This window comes from Scyliorhinus canicula, chromosome 8 (genome assembly GCF_902713615.1).
Source record: "Scyliorhinus canicula chromosome 8, sScyCan1.1, whole genome shotgun sequence".
Lineage (NCBI taxonomy): Eukaryota > Metazoa > Chordata > Chondrichthyes > Carcharhiniformes > Scyliorhinidae > Scyliorhinus > Scyliorhinus canicula.
The window spans coordinates 7,870,194-7,879,306 of NC_052153.1; positions in this window are offsets into that span (position 1 = coordinate 7,870,194).

Sequence of the window (9,113 nt, forward strand, 5' to 3'; positions counted from 1 at the left end):
ACACACCTGCTCACAGCCGGCAGGAACTGTACACACCTGCTCACAGCCGGCAGGAACTGTACACACCTGCTCACAGCCGGCAGGAACTGTACACACCTGCTCACAGCCGGCAGGAACTGTACACACCTGCTCACAGCCGGCAGGAACTGTACACACCTGCTCACAGCCGGCAGGAACTTGTAGCCCTGCGCCATGTTGCGTCGGGGCCGGCGTGTTGAAGGGAGCCACTGCGCATGCGCTGACCCCGCGGCACCCAGTTGATGCCGGGATCAGCAGCTGGAGCAGCGTGAACTGCTACAGTGCCCTGCTGGCCCCCTGTAGGGGCCAGAATTTCTGATCCTGAGGCCTTGTTGTTGCCATCGAGAAACGCGACGGCGTTTCTGACGGCGTCAACACTTAGCCTCAGGATCAGAGAATCCCGCCCCTCATGTGGAGGAGCAGAGAGATCTTGGGGTCTATGTTCATAGATCTTTGAAAGTTGCCACTCAAGTGGATAGAGCTGTGAAGAAGGCCTATGGTGTGCTAGCGTTCATTAGCAGGGGGATTGAATTTAAGAGCCGTGAGGTGATGATGCAGCTGTACAAAACCTTGGTAAGGCCACATTTGGAGTACTGTGTGCAGTTCTGGTCGCCTCATTTTAGGAAGGATGTGGAAGCTTTGGAAAAGGCGCAAAGGAGATTTACCAGGATGTTGCCTGGAATGGAGAGTAGGTCATACGAGGAAAGGTTGAGGGTGCTAGGCCTTTTCTCATTAGAACGGAGAAGGATGAGGGGCGACTTGATAGAGGTTTATAAGATGATCAGGGGAATAGATAGAGTAGACAGTCAGAGACTTTTCCCCCGGGTGGAACAAACCATTACAAGGGGACATAAATTAAAGGTGAATGGTGGAAGATATAGGGGGATGTCAGAGGTAGGTTCTTTACCCAGAGAGTAGTGGGGGCATGGAATGCACTGCCTGTGGAAGTAGTTGAGTAGGAAACGTTAGGGACCTTCAAGCGGCTATTGGATAGGTACATGGATTAGGGTAGAATAATGGAGTGTTAACTTCTTAAGGGCAGCACGGTAGCATTGTGGATAGCACAATTGCTTCACAGCCCCAGGGTCCCAGGTTCGATTTCGACTTGGGTCGCTGTCTGTGTGGAGTCTGCACATCCTCCCTGTGACTGCGTGGGTTTCCTCCGGGTGTTCCGGTTTCCTCACACAGTCCAAAGATGTGCAGGGTGGGTGGATTGGCCATGAAAAATTGTCCAAAATTATATGATTAACCTAGTTCGGCGCAACATCGTGGGCCGAAGGGCCTGTTCTGTGCTGTATTTCTCTCTCTCTCTCACGTCTGCGACCAAATTTGCTTTCAATCTGCCATTTGTTTTCATGGTATTCACGCTGAAAGAACATATATTGGATAGCATTAAATATGGTTTAATTGAGAGCTAGCATGGATTGGGCAGGATGAATGGCCTGTTCCTGTGCTGTATATTCTATATGTTTAAAGCAGCACATGTTTCACCCTGGATGGTGGTGGAAGCTGCAAGTTGCTCTTTACAAGTCAAATATTTTTGTTGATGTCGGTCTCCACATTCCTGCTTCACGATTAGACCCGGGAAAATGAGAAGAAGCTAATACAAGCCTGATGGTACTATTTTAAAAAGGATGAACAAGAACTGGGACTTAATGTTATAACCTGACAGGAGACCCAGCGATCTGCAACCTCAGAGTCCCTGTGGCCTCTCCTGAGTACCATCTACCCAGATGAGGTGGGACGAGGCTACCCCATTATATCAGAGACTGCTGGGACATAAACACCCCGGCCCAAGTGTGGGCTGGGCGGGGGAGATCCTTCGGGGAGTAGGAGGTGTCAGGAAATGATTCTAACTGTCTCTACAGTCGTCGCTTCCGAGTGGTGGCTTGCCTGAGATTTTACATTTACCAATTCATGTACACAATTCTAAATTGGTGACAGGAGAAATCTGACAGAGCCATGGGAACATTGGGACAGGTGGCTTAGTTAGCAAGATAGGCCCCGAAGAGCACCTTAGAAGAGAAGGGAGGTTTAAGACACAGTTGCTCATGATGGAGAATGAAAACCAGGGATAAGCAAGAGGCCTGAATTGGAGGAACACAGAGATCTCACTGGGTTTATATAATGACACTGGTGAGGCCAGCATTTATTGCCCATCCCTAATTGCCCTTGAGCTGAATGGCTTGCTCGGTCATTTCGGAGGGCAGTTAAGAGTCAACAGTCACATGTAGGCCAGACCAGGTAAGTGTGGCAGATTTCCTTCTCCTTAAAAAGAATTTGTGAACCAGATAGATTTGTACAATAATCAATTATGGGTGAGACCAACTTTCAATTCATTAACTGGATTGAAATTCAACTAGCTGCCATGGTGGGATTTAAACCCATGTCTCCATATCATTAGCCTGGCAGTAATGCCCCTGGTAGTAATGCCCCTGGTAGTAATGCCCCTGGCAGTAATGCCCCTGGCAGTAATGCCCCTGGTAGTAATGCCCCTGGTAGTAATGCCCCTGGTAGTAATGCCCCTGGCAGTATTGCCCCTGGCAGTAATGCCCCTGGCAGTAATGCCCCTGGCAGTATTGCCCCTGGCAGTAATGCCCCTGGCAGTAATGCCCCTGGCAGTAATGCCCCTGGCAGTAATGCCCCTGGCAGTATTGCCCCTGGCAGTAATGCCCCTGGCAGTAATGCCCCTGGCAGTAATGCCCCTGGCAGTAATGCCCCTGGCAGTATTGCCCCTGGTAGTAATGCCCCTGGCAGTAATGCCCCTGGTAGTAATGCCCCTGGTAGTAATGCCCCTGGCAGTAATGCCCCTGGCAGTATTGCCCCTGGTAGTAATGCCCCTGGCAGTAATGCCCCTGGTAGTAATGCCCCTGGCAGTAATGCCCCTGGCAGTATTGCCCCTGGTAGTAATGCCCCTGGCAGTAATGCCCCTGGTAGTAATGCCCCTGGTAGTAATGCCCCTGGTAGTAATGCCCCTGGCAGTAATACCCCTGGTAGTAATGCCCCTGGCAGTATTGCCCCTGGCAGTAATGCCCCTGGTAGTAATACCCCTGGTAGTAATGCCCCTGGCAGTAATGCCCCTGGTAGTAATGCCCCTGGCAGTAATGCCCCTGGCAGTATTGCCCCTGGTAGTAATGCCCCTGGTAGTAATGCCCCTGGTAGTATTGCCCCTGGCAGTAATGCCCCTGGCAGTAATGCCCCTGGTAGTAATGCCCCTGGCAGTAATGCCCCTGGCAGTAATGCCCCTGGTAGTAATGCCCCTGGTAGTATTGCCCCTGGCAGTATTGCCCCTGGCAGTAATGCCCCTGGCAGTAATGCCCCTGGCAGTAATGTCCACTCCCATACCACTATCTCCCCAATAGACCTGGAGGATATTCCAGAGATAGGAGGTGGGATTCTCTGAAACGGAGGCAGAGTTTCCACGGAAACGGGCGCGGGCACTACCGATTCTGGCCTCCACAGGGGGCCGGCACGGCGCTGGAGAGGTTCGCGCCGCTCCAGCCTCCCTTCCCTGCACCGCGCCAACCCGATGCACCGATGCAACCTCAACGCGCCGGCCCCGACGCAACATGGGGCGGGGGTTCAGGGGCCAGTTGCGTAACAAAATAGGGCCGGGGCTGGAGTGGCCGGCCCACCGATCGGTGGGCCCCGATCACGGGCCAGACTCCATCGGAGGCCCCCCTGGTGAAGGAGCCCCCCTTCCCCTCCCCCCCGACAGGCCGCCCCCCGACCCTGCGCGCAGAGTTCCCACCGGCTGCGAGCAGGTGTGGACGCCGCCCGCGGGACTACAGCGTTTCCACGCGGCCGCTCGACCCATCAAGGCCGGAGAATCGGCAGCCTGGCCACGGACAGCGGCCCCCGATCGGCGCCGCACCAAATGAGCCGCCGCAGATGCTCTGCGGAGAATCACGTGCCGGCGCCGGGGCAGAGTGGCGTGGTTGCGGTGATTCTCCGGCCCAGCGCGGAGCTCGGAGAATCTCGCCCAGGGAGTGGGTGAGGCCATGGAAGAAGTTGAAAACAAGAATCAGAATTTTAAAATCAAAACATTGTTCCATAAAGTAAAACCCTGCCACTACGAACTTCAGAAAAGGAAGAGCAAATGGGATTGGACAAGACTTTTTGGATGAAATGGACAAACCCAATTTGCTTGCCTGGAAATGGTGAGACCAGCCATGCAAATAGAAATCAGAATTTACAGTGCAGAAGGAGGCCATTCGACCCATCGAGTCTGCACTGGCCCTTGGAAAGAGCACCCCACTTAAGCCCACAACTTTGCTCCAGACCCGTAACCCAGCAACCCCACCCAACCCCTTTGGAAACTAAGGCCAAATTATCATGGCAAATCCACCCAACCTGCATGTCCTTGGACCATGGGAGGAAACCGGAGCTCCCGGAGTAAACCCACGCAGACATGAGGAGAAGGCACAGACTCCGTGTCAGGAGGCAATTGTCTAACTGTGCGTGCCATAAAACAATCCCCACCTTTGCCCTCTGACAGATGAGTCCCACATGGTTATAAAGTTGTGTTACAAAGTCCACCTTTAAATGTCTCTTATCAATTCGCACCTATACAGGAAACTGAAACCTTCACCCTGGTTACTGAATCTGAGTGTTTCTATTGGGTGTTTATAAGTCATTCGTTTACCATCAGTTTGCCATTTGGAGAGTAGGTCAACGAATAAGGATTTTTTTTATTCATTCGTAAAAAGAGGGTGCCTCGAGGTGGTGGTGGTGGGCGACCTTCTCGAACCGCTGTGGTCCATGTGATTTAGACGGGGTTTTCCCAAATTCTTTCAGAGTGTCAGCAGGCTCGGACTAAAACTCGGCATGTAGCTCTCCAGCTGCCCAGCTCAGTCTCTAGTCCAGATTTCAGATACACTGAGGAAGGAAATGAGTGGGTTTGCTTTATGCCGTCAATCTGGCACGGCGCAGCCTGATAGAGCCCAGAGATTGGGGCGCCATCTTCAAAAGGGCACCCTGATCAACCCCCCCCCCCCCCTTCCTCCACCAGCCCATGGACACGTAGGACTCGCATCAGGAGTGACCGCCCCCCCCCCCCCACCCCACTATCACCACAGCAGAAGCAACAGGGCAGCCCCCCCCCAACAATGCCAACATTGGGTATCGCCACAACACCAACAATGGTACACCATCCCCGCACAACGCCGACATCAGGGCAACCTCCCCCCTCTGCTCCCCAGCACCGGAGTCTCAAGTGCACGCTCTCCCCCCCCCCCCCCCCCCGCCACAGGCATCAGCCCCTCCCCGCACATTTAAGGGGTACCCCCCTCCCATGTGGCTACCCAAAGGCCCACCCTTGATGCTGCCCCCTGGCACTGCCAAGGTGGCATGTCCCTCTCTCCCCGGAGGCTACAAAGTTAGCAAGGCAATGCACATGGTACCAGGAACTCCCCCCCCAGCAGCTCCACCTCACCCATGGGAATGGTCGGACTGGCCATGGTGGATTTTGCGGGGCCTTTTCAAGGGCCGATGTATCTAATCATTCCCGGGGCAAGGGTTCCCCTCGATTGATTCACGTATTTAAATAGCCGTTGTAAACCTTGCTGACACGGTATGAATATTTGTAAATGTATTAAAATGTATTACAATGAGGTTCTCGCCCTTTGTGGACGTTACATTCTCCGCCAGTCTGGGAAACCCACTACCATCTGCGGGCAATGGAGAATCCACCACAAGGACTATAACCATTAATATTTAACTGAGGACCCCATGTATTATTGGAAAAAATACAACAAACTCAATCCAGCAAAAAGTCGGATATTTTTATTTCTAGGAATGATGGCTCTCCTTTCGCAATGTAATTTATATTCAACACATATTCAGCAATATACATCGCTCGCTATGCCCATGAAACTGTACCCAGTCATTCAGTGTTGGTAGCACTCATGGCTCTGCGTGCAGCAGGCTGATTAGATTCCCTGGAACTGCTCTACACCACACTGCGTCTAAAGTGTAGACAAACCAAACACAGACAGACCAGTGATAAGGTTTGAGCTGCCTCCTTGTATCAAAACACAGGCTGCTGTTTGAATAATGAAGAGCTTGAATCGATATGTTCTCACTTTCCGTTCAGGTCTGTTATCTGCTCTGCAGCCTCTGCTGATCTTTAAGCATTCCCACTTTTTCAAAGTGCAAATAGAAGAAGTTCCTGTCATGTCTGATGTGTTCGGCAATCACAGCTCTGATTTGAATCAGTAATTTATGCGGCTGCTCCTTCTTCACTAGAATGCAAATTGCTGAGATTGTCTATATCTGCAGTGTACCTTGCTCTGTCCATTATCAATGTAAACAACAGCACGACCTGTTATCAGGCCTGGAGCACCAAGGAAGTACTACCAAACTTTAATAAATCACTGATTAGGCCCCGACTGGATTACTGTGGCCATAATTCTATGATGTGGGGGCAGCACGGTGGCACAGTGATTAGCATTGCTGCCTACGGCGCTGAGGACCCGGGTTCGAATCCCGGCCCTGGGTCACTGTCCGTGTGGAGTTTGCACATTCTCCCCGTGTCTGCGTGGGTTTCACCCCCACAACCCATAGATGTACAGGGTAGGTGGATTGGCCACGCTAAATTGCCCCTTAATTGGAGAAAATGAATTGGGTACTCTTAAATTTAAAAAAAAATGATTTTGAGCGCTTCTGTCAAATCTCCCCCTGAACCTTTTCTTCTTTAAGGAGAACAACCCCAGTTTCTTCAATCCCTCCATGTAACTGAATTCCGTCATCCCTGGTATCATTCTGGCAAATGATTAGGGGTGGCAGTGGTGGGCTGGTGTTACCACTGGCCTAGTAATCCAAACACCCAGGGTCATGCTCTGGGGGCATGGGTTCAAATCCCTCCATGGCAGAAACCAATTGTTGTAAAAACCTGTCTGGTTCATTTAGGCACCCATCCTTACCTGGTTGGGTGTACAAGTGTCTCCAGACTTACAGCAACCTGGTTAACTCTTAAATGCCCTCGGGGATGGGCAATAAATGTTGGCACAGGCTGCAATGCCCAAATCCCTTGGATGAATAACAAAAAAAAACTCCTCTCCACCCTTCCATGGATCTCCTTCCTACAGTGCAGTGCCTAGAATTATGACACAATAGGAAGTCTGACAACACCAGGTTAAACTCCCAACAGGTTTGTTTCGATTCACTACTTTTTGGAGCACTGCTCCTTCCTCAGGAGAAGTGGTAAGACTTCTTTTTAAAAATTTTTTTAGTGCACCCAATTAATTTTTTCCAATTAAGGGGCAATTTAGCATGGCCAATCCACCCACCCTGCACATCTTTGGGTTGTTGGGGCTGATGTGTTAGTCAGGTTGGGTCGACGTGGACTGCACTTGATGCAGTTTAGCGAGAGACAGACCTCTAACTGGAAGATCCAACACGATTTTATTTAACATATTAACTAATAAACATGTTCAGCTGTGGGTCGACACTATACTGAATTGACTGGAGACCTAGTAGTAGCCTGACCAGACTTACTAGCTACCGCATGGTGTTTGCACTGGCTAACTCGTGGACTCCGACTGTCTCAGTGGCTGGGTCCCGAGAGAGCGGGAAACCTAGTGCCCTCTGGCTTTATAGTGGTAGTCTCCTGTCTGGTGATTGGCTGCTCTGTGCTGTGTGCTGACTGGTCATCCTGTGTGTCACTCACTGCCTGTCTGCATCTCATTATATACATGAGTGGATATTATGACAGGGGCAAAACCCACGCAAACACGGGGAGAATGTGCAAACTCCACACGGAGAGTGACCCAGAGCCGGGATCGAACCTGGGACCTCGGTGCCGTGAGACTGCAGGGCTAACCACGGCACCACCATGCTGCCAGCGCTCAAAATCATGATGTAGTGATCTTTGTATGTACATAAGGGGTTAATGTGTAATCAGTAGCACCACATGATCACTAGAGGGCCGGACCAACAGAGGTATAACACATTGTGGGTGGGATTCTCTGACCCCCCCCCCGCTGGGTGGGAGAATCGCCGCGGCACCGTGCGAATCGCGCAACGCCGCCCCTCCCACCCCTGTGAAAATGGCCGCCCGCAAATGGCAGTGGGCTACTGCCTTTTGCGGCGATTCTCCAGCCCGGATGGGCCGAGCGTCCGTCAGGAAAAATCCGAATCCCACCGGCACCGTCCTAACATGCTCCGGGCCGGCGGGTCCTCGGGGATGAAGGGTCCGGGGGCAGCCTGTGGAGGGGGAGGAGGGGTCCAACTCCAGAGAGGTCCTCCGAAATGTCGGGGCCCACCGATGGACGAGCCTGCCTCGCTGGCTGCGGACCTCTTTCCTTCCACGCCGGCTCCTGGATCCCTGCGCCGTTTGGCATCGGGGCAGCCGCGGGGAGGTCAGCCAACTGCGTATGCGCGGACACCGCGGCGCCGCGTCTTTTACGTGGTGCCGGATCTCCGACGCCACTCCGAGGCCGCGCCCCCGCGCTTCCCGCCACGCCCCAACTAGCCCCCTTGTTGGCCGGAGAATGTAGTCTCGGAACGGGCGCTGTCAGCGAGGTAAAACCTGCCCGTTTTCCCGCCGGCGCCCGCACTCTGCCGCCAGAGCGGAGAATCACGGCCTGTGTGTCTCTCTCTCTCTTTTGGATGTACTGTGACCAGGACAGAAGTATCAGATTAGCTCAGATGTGTAGTGACACATAGTTACTGCAGTTAGATCTTGTTAACCTCATTAACCAATGTTAAAGTAAAGAACTCATTATTATTATAGTTACTCAATAAACCTTTTGTTAACACTGGATGAGTTTGAGTCTTCTTCATCGAGATTCAGAAGACCTCATCAGTAACCAAGGATTGAGTAACACATATTATCATAGAATTTACAGTGCAGAAGGAGGCCACTCGGCCCATCGAGTCTGCACCGGCTCTTGGAAAGAGCACCCTACCCAAGGTTAACACCTCCACCCTATCCCCATAACCCAGTAACCCCACCCAACACTAAGGGTAATTTTGAATACTAAGGGCAATTTATCATGGCCAATCCACCTAACCTGCACATCCTTGGACTGTGGGAGGAAACCAGAGCGCCCAGTTAACATACAAATTAACTGCATAGCTGTTCAAGTTAAAGG